This window comes from Procambarus clarkii, chromosome 70 (assembly GCF_040958095.1).
Source record: "Procambarus clarkii isolate CNS0578487 chromosome 70, FALCON_Pclarkii_2.0, whole genome shotgun sequence".
Lineage (NCBI taxonomy): Eukaryota > Metazoa > Arthropoda > Malacostraca > Decapoda > Cambaridae > Procambarus > Procambarus clarkii.
The window spans coordinates 25,982,954-25,998,011 of NC_091219.1; positions in this window are offsets into that span (position 1 = coordinate 25,982,954).

The following is a 15,058-nucleotide window of genomic DNA, read 5'->3' on the forward strand; positions in this document are numbered from 1 at the left end:
CAGGTACCTATTTTACTGCTAGGTAACAGGTGCATAGGGTGAAAGAAACTCTACCTATTGTTTCTCGCCGGCGCCCGAGATCGAACCCGGAACCACAGGATCACAAGCTCAGCTTGCTGTCCGCTCGGCCGACCGGCTCCCCGAATGATTTTCTCGTTGATCTACTACGCTATTGTGATTTCTTTGTTGTTCAATCCCTTTAAGCTTCTCCGTGTACAAGAACACGGCGACTCAAATGACATGATGATCACTTCACTGCTTTCCAACTGAAACCTTCCTCGGTGTCGCTGAAAAGATCTTTCACTTCCTGGCCCGGCCTCAGACTCTGGGAATAGCTCCTAATTGTATTTACATTTAACTTAACGTTTCCGTATAAAATGTCTACACAATCCACAGAGAGGACACCGCCCCTTGTTTCCACAGCCGGCAGCTCTTAAGAATTTTTCTACACTACTCGTTACCCCCTGGTACGTCTTCCTATCTCGGAGCAACGTTAGCAATAAGAATAGTAACACTGACGGCTGAGCGGGTAGCGCTCGGGATTCATAGTCCCAGGGTCCGGGGTTTGCGCGAACACTACTACAAGTATCACTGGTCCATTGGTAAGAGTATGCGACTTGGCAATGCCGGGGTCGTTGGTTCGCGCCCACCTCATACCCCTGGTGGATTTTCTCAATAAGAGCAGGAAAATCGCTGGGGGAAAAAAAAAGTCTTCATCTTGCGGCAGCGTTTTGTACCACGATGCACGATAATCACCGGTCGTCCCACACACTGGAAAGACGTGTTCCAGAGCGCAGTAAAGATGCTTAAGGAAGCTAACTCCTGTGAAGGGAGATGCATCACATCTTTAGAGATAAGCCTCGTGACTCATTCTTATAAGAATGTAAGAACAAAGATAACTGCAGAAGGCCTTATTGGCCCATACGAGGCAGCTCCTATTTATAACCACCCAATCCCACTCTTATACATGTCTAACTCACGCTTGAAACAATCAAGTAACCCACCCCGTCGTGGGTTACTCGTAGCCTGGTGAATAGCGCGCAGGACTCGTAATTCTGTGGCGCGGGTTCGATTCCCGCACGAGGCAGAAACAAATGGGCAAAAGTTTCTTTCACCCTGAATGCCCCTGTTACCTAGCAGTAAATAGGTACCTGGGAGTTAGTCAGCTGTCACGGGCTGCTTCCTGGGGGTGGAGGCCTGGTCGAGGACCGGGCCGCAGGGACACTAAAAAAGCCCCGAAATCATCTCAAGATAACCTCAAGATAACATTGTGTTCTTATCTTATTATGTTCTTAACATCTTCAGATTTAGTTCTTGGAACTGGGTTTAGCTGCTGTTTTCTCTGCTGATGTCTCGTTTGCTGTTCTCAGCTTTATCTACTGTTGTCATATTGCTGGTGTCAGATTTATTTGATGTCAAAGGTCAGCTGTTGTCAGATTTATTTGATGTCAAGAGTCAGATGTTGTCAGATTTATTTGATGTCAAGAGTCAGCTGTTGTCAGATTTATTTGATGTCAAGAGTCAGATGTTGTCAGATTTACTTGATGTCAAGAGTCAGCTCTTGCCAGATTATTTGATGTCAAGAGTCAGCTGTTGTCAGATTTATTTGATGTCAAGAGTCAGCTCTTGCCAGATTATTTGATGTCAAGAGTCAGCTGTTGTCAGATTTATTTGATGTCAAAGGTCAGCTGTTGTCAGAAATAAGTCACGTTCGTCAGAGTATCGATGCTGTAATGCTGTGACGTGTTTTAGCTGGAAATGAAGAGCCTTTCGGGGCAGAATAATGCGAAGCAAATCGTGGAGTGGAATGGTGAGTGAGAAGGGTGGGAAGGGGGGGGTCGTTGGGAGGGGTAGGGGGGGGTGATTGTGATGGACAGGAGGGATATGGAAGAGGTGAACGGCGCGATGAAGAGTGACAGAGACGCTGGGAATAAAACAAGAGAATAAATACAGTGTTAGGTGGGCAGTGTGGTTTTCTCTCTCTCTCTCTCTCTCTCTCTCTCTCTCTCTCTCTCTCTCTCTCTCTCTCTCTCTCTCTCTCTCTCTCTCTCTCTCTCTCTCTCTCTCTCTCTCTCTCTCTCTGCCTGTCTCCTAGTACAATTATTTTTATTATGCAATGAATGAATGCAATGGACAACGAACAGTGAACAAATAATGAACAAACAGTGAAGAAACAATGAACAAGCAGTGAACAAGCAGTAGCTATGGGCGACCGCTAACTAAAATAGAGTTCAGGCAATTCTAAAAGTCTAATAATTATTTTTAATGGGAATGTGAGCAAAGTTAATTATTTGGGTGTTTGATGGTGCGCGCGCGCGCGTGTGTGTGCGTGCGTGTGTATGTGTGTGGTGTGTGCACTTACCTAGTTGAGCTCTGGCTCTTTGGTCCCGCCTCTCAACTGTCAATCAACTGGTGCACTGGTTCCTAAGCCTATTGGGCTCTATCATATGTGTGTATGTGTGTGTGTGTGTGTGTGTGTGTGTGTGTGTGTGTGTGTGTGTGTGTGTGTGTGTGTGTACTCACCTAATTGTACTCACCTAATTGTGCTTGCGGGGGTTGAGCTCTGGCTCTTTGGTCCCGCCTCTCAACCGTCAATCAACTGGTGTACAGATTCCTGAGCCTATTGGGCTCTATCATATCTACATTTGAAACTGTGAATGGAGTCAGCCTCCACCACATCACTTCCTAATGCATTCCATTTGCTAACTACTCTGACACTGAAAAAGTTCTTTCTAACGTCTCTGTGGCTCATTTGGGTACTCAGCTTCCACCTGTGTCCCCTTGTTCGCGTCCCACCAGTGTTGAAAAGTTCATCCTTGTTTACCCGGTCGATTCCCCTGAGGATTTTGTAGGTTGTGATCATGTCCCCCCTTACTCTTCTGTCTTCCAGTGTCGTGAGGTGCATTTCCCGCAGCCTTTCCTCATAACTCATGCCTCTTAGTTCTGGGACTAGTCTAGTAGCATACCTTTGGACTTTTTCCAGCTTCGTCTTGTGCTTGACAAGGTACGGGCTCCATGCTTGGGCCGCATACTCCAGGATTGGTCTTACATATGTGGTGTACAAGATTCTGAATGATTCCTTACACAGGTTCCTGAACGCCGTTCTGATGTTAGCCAGCCTCGCTTATGCCGCAGACGTTATTCTCTTTATGTGGGCTTCAGGAGACAGGTTTGGTGTGATATCAACTCCTAGATCTTTCTCTCTGTCTGTTTCATTAAGTACTTCATCTCCTATTCTGTATCCTGTGCCTGGCCTCCTGTTTCCACTGCCTAGTTTCATTACTTTGCATTTACTCGGGTTGAACTTCAACAGCCATTTGTTGGACCATTCACTCAGTCTATCCAGGTCATCTTGTAGCCTCCTACTATCATCCTCTGTTTCAATCCTCCTCATAATTTTTGCATCGTCGGCAAACATTGAGAGGAACGAATCTATACCCTCTGGGAGATCATTTACATATACCAGAAACAGTATAGGTCCAAGGACTGACCCCTGCGGGACTCCACTTGTGACGTCTCGCCAATCTGAGACCTCACCCCTCACACAGACTCGTTGTCTCCTGTTGCTTAGGTATTCCTCTATCCACCGGAGTACCTTCCCTCTCACTCCAGCCTGCATCTCCAACTTTCGCACTAGCCTCTTGTGTGGCACTGTATCAAAGGCTTTCTGACAATCCAAAAATATGCAGTCTGCCCACCCTTCTCTTTCTTGCCTTATTTTTGTTGCCTGGTCGTAGAATTCAAGTAACCCTGTGAGGCAGGACCTGCCATCCCTGAACCCATGTTGATGCTGTGTTACAAAGTTCCTGTGTGTGTGTGTGTGTGTGTGTGTGTGTGTGTGTGTGTGTGTGTGTGTGTGTGTGCCACACTCCCTCCCACCTCAAACTTCCTCCATCTACCTCTATAATTTGAGCTTAAAACTTTATTAAATAGTCTTCGAGACCTTGGTGGAGGGGGGGGTCCTTGGGGGGGGGCCAAGGAACTTTAACCTATTATTGTTATTGTTATTGTTTGGTTTCCAATTAAACCTGCTTTACGAACTTTCTCCTGAAAGTAAGTAAAGAAAATCGAGAAAGCCACAAAATAAACTAAATGCTTAAATACGAACAAACAACAATAGATAATAAAGAGGAATAGATCCAAAGACATAAACAAATGAATAAGTAAAGGAAGGAATGAGCCATAAGTAAAGAAATAAAGGCAGTAGAGGCAGGAGCAGAGATAACAAGACATAAATAGTGCTCCCTACATGCTATAACACTTTAACCAATTAACGATAGAATAAGCTCAAAGTGGCACTTTTCCACTTGAATTCCAGCAAGGTGCAGAGTTGGGGGGGGGAGACGGGTGCCAGGGTCACGATAACACCAGCAAGGTGAAGAGTGGGGTGAGAGGACTGTTATTGCAAGCAATTCGTGAGGAGAGCGCGTGGTGCCATTGATTTGACAACCGTCTAATCTGAAGTGCTTTTTGGCATAATTATAAGGGGGTTCGAACGGGGTTCAGCCCACGCAAGCTATCCAGGTAGCAGATCGGTACGTCTAGATGACGTTGATGGAATTGCACTGTACCACCTCAGTTTGGACGCTAGGGAGCGTCCAAAAGGTGGTGCATGAAGCGTCAGACCGGGGTTACTAGTCAGCCAAACCCGATTTGGGCGTTACCAGGTCCTGTATAATGGTTTGAGAGGTTAAAGGTTGCCACCGATGTCTCTCTGGCTGGTGCGTAACTTCTCATCTTCGCTACTACCTTAACACGGGCTCACCATAGCCCGTGCTACTTGAAACTTTTTGTTCCAAGTAGGGAATCTTAAACAACAACACCAACATCCTACCTTACTGGCCCACCTCTATCTAATTCCAGATACGTCGAGTTCAAACTGATGAGGAAAGAGTGAACAAATTGTAGTCTTAGTGTGAGAACACATTACACATTGTCCTCTCCTTGTGAGAGGCTCCTGGAGAAGCCTGGTATCCAGAGTACAGTAAATAACTGGGAGTGTCATAGTGGTCAGCGCTCGGATACAGGCTGCTTGTTGTATACGTAAGTTTCATAGCTTATGAAATAGTTTCTTTTTGTGTGACTGGTAACACAATGTTAATGGGGACACGTGAGAACTACAGAGACCTTTTCTCATTTTTCCTTGTCGTTTTCAAGTGTGTGTGTGTGTATTCACCTAGTTGTGCTTGCGGGGGTTGAGCTCTGGCTTTTTTCGGCCCGCCTCTCAACTGTCAATCAATCAACTTGTTTTTCACTCAGGAAGCAGACCGTAACAGCTAACTCCCAGGTACCTATTTACTACTAGGTAACAGGAGCATCTGGGTGAAAGAAACTCTGCTCATTTGTTTCCGCCATCCCCGGGATCGATCCCCCAGGCCCTAGGACTACGACTCCAGAACGCTGACCACTCAGCCACAGGCCCTGTGTGTGTGTGTGTGTGTGTGTGTGTGTGTGTGTGTGTGTGTGTGTGTGTGTGTGTGTGTGTGTGTGTGTGTGTGTGTGTGTGTGTGTGTGTGTGTGTGTGTGTGTGTGTGTGTGTGTGTGTGTGTGTGTGTGTGTGTGTGTGTGTGTGTGTGTGTGTGTGTGTGTGTGTGTGTAACAGACACACGATACACATTTATATATTTTCTGAGGGGAAAATCTTGGTGTAATCCGAGATTCAGAGACGAGGGACGATGGATCCGGAAATTGGGAGGGAAAGAGGAAAAGCAAGAGGAGAGGAACTGGATAGGAGGAGGAGGAGAGGGGAAAGCAAAAGGGGAAACCTGTGTATGGGATAGTGTGCCTGGAGCGAAGAGAGAGAGAGAGAGAGAAGAGAGAGAGAGAGAGAAGAGAGAGAGAGAGAGAGAGAGAGAGAGAGAGAGAGAGAGAGAGAGAGAGAGAGAGAGAGAGATAACCAGTATCTGATGAGGGTATGAGTTGAGAGATGAGAACTCATCAGTACGTGATGAGAGGTCAACACGAGACGAAGGGAAGAAGAAGATATAAGAGACAGATATCATAGTCTTGGCCAAACATAAATTTACAAAGTCATACACAAAAATAGTTTCATATTATATATTTTTAAAAGCCTTCAATTAATCGATAATAACAATGAATATTATTATATTTATTAAAAATAATAATAATTACTATAATTACATGTTCCCCTTTTTGCACGGAGAGCAATTGTGACGCTAAGCCTTTTGAACCGGATTTCAACAGGTTCTCAACAGGTCCTCAACAGGTTGGCACACAAAAGACTCAAGGAACCATTGAAAACATGTCGGTAAGCCCTCTGCGGGCTCACCATAGCCCGTGCTACTTGGAACTTTTTCTTCCAGGTAACGAATCTTTAACAACATGTCGCTAATGAAAGGTTAATTACCCACTTAGAGATAACTACAATCAATCACTCTGTAAGGCAAAAATTCATTGGAAGGTTAGAACCTTGCAGCTATGTTAGGGGTATGGAAGATCCCAGCAACCGGTAGGTCTCAACCCTTAACATAAACATAATTAACAAAAAAAACACATAACAATCAGATGTAATAACCATTAAGCCGCTAATTGAGGTGAAAGTAAATGAAGAGGTTAAGTCACAAATGTTTGAGATACCTCGCACCATTAAGCTGCTAATTGAGGTGAAAGTAAATGAAGAGGTTAAGTCACAAATGTTTGAGATACCTCCAGAAAATTTTCTTCCTGAAGAGCTGGGTTAAATAATCGCAAGGCTTAAGGAAAGTGGATTAATAGACACTGATTTTTTGGATTAATCGAGACGGATCCTTCGCCCTCTACCTAATGTTGACTCAACCTCACCCGCAACAAGAACTCTCGTTATTCAGACTCGCCCGAGCATAGAATTTTGACGGTCCAAGACTCAGTCAGCCGGAATTTTGATTGTTCCGCATTTTGTCGAAGCGGAATAATAGCGACTCGATAATTCGGAAGGAAAGTGTCTGAGTGAATCAGGAGCAGGTGACGGATTGTCGTAGTCCAAGACACTGTCACACTACCTAAGACACGAACTCAGACACTGAGACACTGTCTGAGACACTGAGACACTGAGACACTGCCTGAGACACTGCCTCAGACACTGAGACACTGTCTGAGACACTGAGACACTGCCCCAAGACATTGAACAGAGACACTGACTTAAGGTAAACATACACTCACTCCTCGGGCCAAATGGTTCCGTTGAAGTATATTGACCAGTGATAACCGCTCAGGGTGTAAGCCCTGGAGGCGGTGGCTGTGAGCCACCAAAACATCGCCCAGAAGGAGGATTTTCCAGTGATATACGCCTGAGGCTTTGGGCCGGGAGGCGCATGCTGGGATCCTTCAGAGATTTTTATGGAAGAAATATTGCTTTTTGGAGCTGGAACATGGTATATTGATATGCAAATTGTGGGAAGGTATATATATATATATATATATATATATGTTTCATTGAATATGACCGCATATTCTGTATTTATTATTGTCTGGTTTAGGGCTTCTATCCCTCTAACTATTTTCTTAGCATCAGGGCTTAATTGAAATAGGAGTTCTCCAAAACTCATTTTCGTACTTTTAAGGTGAAGAAAAGAAGTGATTTACTATAGAGTGTATTACACTTATTTGTATAATTTGCACGACGTTTCGAACCTCCATGGTTCATTCTCAAGTGAACAGATCTTACAATACTAGTTGATTTTATACCCGCATTAGGTCAGGTGATAATACAATGAAGGTGAAAACATGGGGGGATACATAAGTAAGGACAAGACAAGAACATATCGATGCCAACACAGAAGACAATGTCCAACATAACAGGCCAATTACACTGGATTAATCTTTGTGTTTAGATAGGAGATGCCTCGTATGGGCCAATAAGCCTTCTGCAGCCCCTATGTTTATCCCTTATGTATCCCCCCATGTTTTCACCTTCATTGTATTATCACCTGACCTAATGCGGGTATAAAATCAACTAGTATTGTAAGATCTGTTCACTTGAGAATGAACCATGGAGGTTCGAAACGTCGTGCAAATTATACAAATAAGTGTAATACACTCTATAGTAAATCACTTCTTTTCTTCACCTTAAAAGTACGAAAATGAGTTTTGGAGAACTCCTATTTCAATTAAGCCCTGATGCTAAGAAAATAGTTAGAGGGATAGAAGCCCTAAACCAGAAAATAATAAATACAGAATATGCGGTCATATTCAATGATACATGTTTAAAAGAAAACCTGCTGCCAGTATGCACCAATATATATATATATATATATATATATATATATATATATATATATATATATATATATATATATATATATATATATATATAATAGAGGGGAGGCCATTGGTAATGGTGGGTAAGGGTGGACGTAAGCTGAGATGGAAAGTGATATTGTGCTGCTATACTCTCTCTCTCTCTCTCTCTCTCTCTCTCTCTCTCTCTCTCTCTCTCTCTCTCTCTCTCTCTCTCTGCACTGAGAGAGAGAGAGAGAGAGAGAGAAAGGCTCAGGAGCGTAAGAAGACGTGATCGAGACTGAGAAAATAAAAGAGAAACAAGAGATGAATCTCCCCGATAAGAGATCAAATGGAAGAGAGAGAATTGTGTATCATTAACTGGAACAGGACCCATGACCTCTTCCCTTCCCTCTCACTTCCCTCTCTCACGTCTACCCCTCTCATTTCTCCCTCATGTTCCTCTTATCTCTTCTACGTCTCTTTTAACTCCTTTTTTCAATATATATCCATCTTATTTTGATTCTACTTTCCCATTTCTTCCCTCACTTTCAACTATTACACTCTTCCTTTTTTTCATTCTGCTTCTCCTCGCCCAACCACTTGGGCTGGACGGTAGGACGACGGTCTCGCTTCCTGCAGGTCGGCGTTCAATCCCCGACCGTCCACCAAGTGGTTTGGCACTATATCTTTTCCTTCTGTCCCATCCCAAATCCTTATCCTGACCCCTTCTCAGTGCTATATAGTCTCTCCCCCCCCTTCCCATCAGTCATAGTGATGACCGTCTTCCCTCCCTTCAATCATAGTGATGACCTCTTCCCTCCCATCAGTCATAGTGATGACCTTTTCTCTCCCATCAGTCATAGTGATGACCTTTTCTCTCCCATCAGTCATAGTGATGACCTCTTCCCTTCCATCAGTCATAGTGATGACCTCTTCCCTCCCATCAGTCATAGTGATGACCTCTTCCTTCCCATCAGTCATAGTGATGACCTCTTCCTTCCCATCAGTCATAGTGATGACCTCTTCCTTCCCATCAGTCATAGTGATGACCTCTTCCCTTCCCATCAGTCATAGTGATGACCTTTTCTCTCCCATCAGTCATAGTGATGACCTCTTCCTTCCCATCAGTCATAGTGATGACCTCTTCCTTCCCATCAGTCATAGTGATGACCTCTTCCTTCCCATCAGTCATAGTGATGACCTCTTCCCTTCCCATCAGTCATAGTGATGACCTCTTCCTTCCCATCAGTCATAGTGATGACCTCTTCCTTCCCATCAGTCATAGTGATGACTTCTTCCCTCCCATCAGTCATAGTGATGACCTCTTCCCTCCCACACTGATCGTTAAGGATTACGCCCCCACCTCACCCTTTCCACCAGATTACTTGTCTTTCCCCTTTCTCTTCCATCTCCATCCTCTTCTTCCGCCATGTTTCCCCCTTTTTAATGGTCTTCCTCCTGTCCTTTCCTTTCTCTATCCATCGTCTTCCATCCCTCTTCTATCATTGAAACTTTTCTTCCGAGTACCTTTTTTTCAATTATATCTTTCTTTCCTCCTATTCTTCGCTTCTCATTCTCTCCATCTTACCTTTTCCTTTTCCCTCGCCTCCTGGAAGGGGGGCAGCGCCCCCTCACCTACTTGCCTTCGGCTCCCCCAGGGGGCGACATATTTCACCCTTGGTGATAAAATGACCTAATTTGCATAGAACAGACGAGCATTAGTTCTTTGGCGAAGAAAAATATCAGCAATATTTTTTTAGCTGCCTCGGGAATAAGTGAGGAAAAGACGGGTAAGGTATATTTGCTGGTGTATGTTAGTATGCTTATGGCCTGGTATGTGTTGGAGTATATGTAGAGATCAATGTGTAATCCTGTGTGTATTGTATTATGATATGTGGGAGTGCTTCTGTGTGTAAGTTAGCATGTGTCGTTGTAACCCGCTCTCGCACAATACAGCACATATATGACTTATTGCTTATAGTCACTATTTCGATTATAAATAAGTACATATGTGACATATTCCAAGCCATATTTTTTTTTCAAGGCACTAACTTTTTCCTCTCAGTTTTATTAAACAATAGAGATCTTATACAAAATTCGACAATATCCTGAGTTACTTTACAATTTATTTAAATATTTTAATTTTGTTTTATTATTTTTATAAAACTGCAATATCAATATAGGTATAGGTTTAGTACTAATTGTAATATCTTAACATACTAAGAAGGTTAGGTTAGGTTGTGGTTTTCTATTCAGCATTTCAAGGCAAACTCAAATATTCATAGAAATTAGTATGTCACATATGCACTTATTCATAAACAAGATATTGACTATAAGTAAGTGCAAGAACGGGTTGCCTCTGTACTCACCTAGTTGTACTCATCTAGTTGTGCTTGTTGGGGGGGGGGTTGAGGTTTTGGCTATCTGGTCCCGCCTCATGTCTGTGTGTACATGGTATGATGTTTGCAAGCATGGAGGAGGGGGTTTTATGTATTCACCTAGTTGTATTCTCCTAGTTGTGCTTGCGGGGGTTGAGCTCTCCTCTTTCGGCCCGCCTCTCAACTGTCAATCAGCTGTTACTAACTACTATTTTTTTCACACACACACACACACACACACACACACACACACACACACACACACACACACACACACACACACACACACACACACACACACACACACAAGTAGTAGTTAGTAACAGTTGATTGACAGTTGAGAGGCGGTTGCAAATATTGGGTGAAAATGTTGCATTTTCTTAAATGTTAACATTCACTCTTTTTCTGATCAACGAATCTTGTATCATTAATTTTTTTCCTGTTCTCTTATCGTCTTCACTTAGTATCCACATAGGGTATTTGATTCATCCTGGGCTGTAGGAGACTCGAACCTCGGGCCCCAAGGACTGAAGCTCATATAATTCACTTATTTTGTTATCATGTGGGCTGGTCGTACCACCTCCTCATTCACCACACAGGGCCCCAAGTACTGCTGGTATCCACCATGTTGTTGTTGTTGTTTAAGATTCAGCTACCGGGAACAAAACGTTCCAAGTAGCACGGGCTATGGTGAGCCCCTAGTGGACTTACTTACTTCACAATTGACATCATTCTTATGATCACTATCACCACTACAAGTACTGTATATATACCATCACCATCCATCCTGCCCATTCCCGTCCGTCATAGATCTGTCTCTCTTCTCGTCATCGTTATTTATTCCTGTGACATCAGCCTTCATTGCTATCACTACCATCAAGATAGCACGATGAACTAAATGATAGCATGCGGAACAAAATCAACAACTCTGAAAGAACTTAGAAACCATCACATATATGAGCTTCCTTCTAATAACGCATTGCAGTTTCCTTTCAAAGTGGGGACAAGCATCAGTATCATCATTAAAGCTCCATGAAACAGCAGTTAATTCGCCTTCCTTAACTGGGGGGTGTAGGGGGGGGGGGGAGTGCCAAGTTCCCAAATAACAATCCGCCATTTGCGTTGTTCCCTGCGCCATAACTGTTCACTGCCGCCTTTGACAACTCTATTCCCTAATTACCATCAAAGCCGGAGACACAATGGCCCATTCACCCTTGTCCAAATTCCTCACCCTCCCTCCCTCAAGCGGGCCCAAGAAAACGTTTAATCCGTTTCCTGTGCCAACGGATAGGGGGTTTGGCTACTGGGAGGGGGGGAGAGGGGGGAGGTAAAGGGGGGCCCGGTTCGTAAAAGAGAATCCGGATACCGCGTTCATCACGGCTGTGGGATTAAGCCCTAAATGGCCCTAAAGCCATTTCAATCTCGAGTGGCGCCGACAGGTTTCATTTCCTAATTGTATCTCGGAATCCCAACTCTAAAAGAGGAAATTAAGCGTATCCAGGCTGTCGGTGTGGGATCTTCCGTCCCTCTCTCTCTCTCTCAGTTATCCGGATCGGCCGTGTGATATATTCAAGATGTTTACGGTTAATTACCAGTGTGTTTGGTCAGGGTGATTATGTCTCGTAAGAGCTTGTGTTCACGCTTGTATTGTCCTCGTTAATTCCTACCCTGATAGTTCCTGATAGATATTGTTGTCTAATTCCAATAGATAGATCTAATTCCAGTAGACAGGTCTAATATTCCATTTCATAGCAGTTATTTTGTAAATGTTCTCATTCGGTATATTGGTTCTGTTATACGGTATATTGGTCCTGTTATACGGTATATTGGTCCTGTTATACGGTATATTGGTCCTGTTATACGGTATATTGGTCCTGTTATACGGTACAGTGGTCCTGTTATACGGTATATTGGTCCTGTTATACGGTATATTGGTCCTGTTATACGGTATATTGGTCCTGTTATACGGTATATTGGTCCTGTTATACGGTATATTGGTCCTGTTATACGGTACAGTGGTCCTGTTATACGGTATATTGGTCCTGTTATACGGTACAGTGGTCCTGTTATACGGTATATTGGTCCTGTTATACGGTACAGTGGTCCTGTTATACGGTACAGTGGTCCTGTTATACGGTACAGTGGTCCTGTTATACGGTACAGTGGTCCTGTTATACGGTATATTGGTCCTGTTATACGGTACAGTGGTCCTGTTATACGGTACAGTGGTCCTGTTATACGGTACAGTGGTCCTGTTATACGGTATATTGGTCCTGTTATACGGTACAGTGGTCCTGTTATACGGTACAGTGGTCCTGTTATACGGTACAGTGGTCCTGTTATACGGTATATTGGTCCTGTTATACGGTACAGTGGTCCTGTTATTTGCCGTTTTGTTGTATTGACTAATCACCCGAGCAACGTTTGTTGTTGTTGTTGTTGTTGTTCGGTTGTATAAATGTTTGGCTGCCCTGATGGCAACAGTGCTACCTAGGTTAATGATGGCAGTATTGACAAATGTATCCATGTATTTATTTGTATGCGTATACACACCATATACACGAATTGTACTCGGTGTGTGTGTGTGTGTGTGTGTGTGTACCCACATGCCATTTTTCATTTGAGATGTTGTAGTGAATGGCCGCTCCAAGCAACAGCCTGGTGGACCAAGCTCTCACAAGTCAAGCCTGGCCTCGGGCCGGGCTTGGGGAGTAGAAGAACTCCCAGAACCCCATCAAGCAGGCAATTGTTAGTCTCTGTGATAGAGCCAGCGTCTTAGGTCATTGTATACACCTGACGCTGTTGACGTAATTAAGAAACAATCTATTCATCACACACACCTGCCTTGAGATTGCATAAAACATGTGACTCTAAACACTGTATGTTTGCTAAAGCCTTCACACGCCTTTCATGCGTGGAGATAATGTTATATACTTAATATTTTAATATTTTTGCATACTTGCAAACGTTAGGATTATAAGTGAACTGTATTATTGTTATGTAAAGGTTAATGCATAGTAAATATACTCATGTTGACCAGACCACACACTAGAAGGTGAAGGGACGACGACGTTTCGGTCCGTCCTGGACCATTCTCAAGTCGATTGTAAGAATGGTCCAGGACGGACCGAAATGTCGTCGTCCCTTCACTTTCTAGTGTGTGGTCTGGTCAACATACTTCAGCCACGTTATTGTGACTCCTCGCCTGCAAATATACTCATATAGCAATGGGTGCTTATAAGGAGGAATATATCAATATATTTCCGTTACAGTTCGTCACCCAAACTATTATTCATTCAGGAACCAGCATGTGAAAACAGCAATTGCAAAACAAATTATTTTTTCATCCCCTGAGATTTTGAACAAATACATTGAACAAATAAACAGATATAATACAATCATGAATTGTATTACTATTATAGGTCTGTTATTTGTACAACAAAACATTTAAATTGGTCAATATTTGAAATTTAACTTCATTAAACGATAGATAATCTGAAAATGAATTGGTGTGATTTTTTTTATTTTCAAAATGAAAGATATATTTGGGGAAAGTTTAAGGGAATGTAAAAGATGAGTTGTGTACATTGTACAGTGAATATATTTCATTCACTCGGATTTTCAGAGATTTGAACTCGGGGCCTGAAATAATACGAGACGAATTTATATATACAAGAGTTCGTACATTCTTGTAAAGCCACTAGTTTGAAACTGCGGTGGAGGCTGACTCCATACACAGTTTCAAATATAGATATAATAGAGCCCAGTAGGCTCAGGAATATGTACACCAGTTGATTGACAGTTGAGAGGCGGGACCAAAGAGCCAGAGCTCAACCCCCCGCAAACACAACTAGGTGAGTACTAGTACATATAGACCTTCAGGCAGGTCCTTAATCATTTCTTCTTATTATGAACCCCCTGAAAATGTAAGGTTACATTGTAATACATCACAAGATGTATTAATCTTGTATGCATGTATGCACGGACCTTGATGAACGCCATACAACTCTCTCCTAGGGTTTAGTCGGGTCGATAAGTTTACCTAGTAGCTCCCTCGTGCCTTCAGATAAAAATTCTAACCCTCTCATCACCTCAAACGTTTATGCTGAATGTGGAATAAATACATGATTATGCAAAACACATCTCTGCCTCTTGGGAAGCCGCGAACCCCGACCCTCTTTCACGCCAGTCAGACTCAACATGTTCTATCTTGGATACGCCACAGAGAGAGAGGAGAGGGATTGCTTGCTTTTGGACCGGGAGCTAGAGCCTGAACTTTCACCTATTCTGGAATTGTATATAAACATAGGACATAAACGGCAACCATCCAAGGTTATATATATATATATATATATATATATATATATATATATATATATATATATATATATACATATATATATATATATATATATATATATATATATATATATATATATATATATATATATATATATATATGC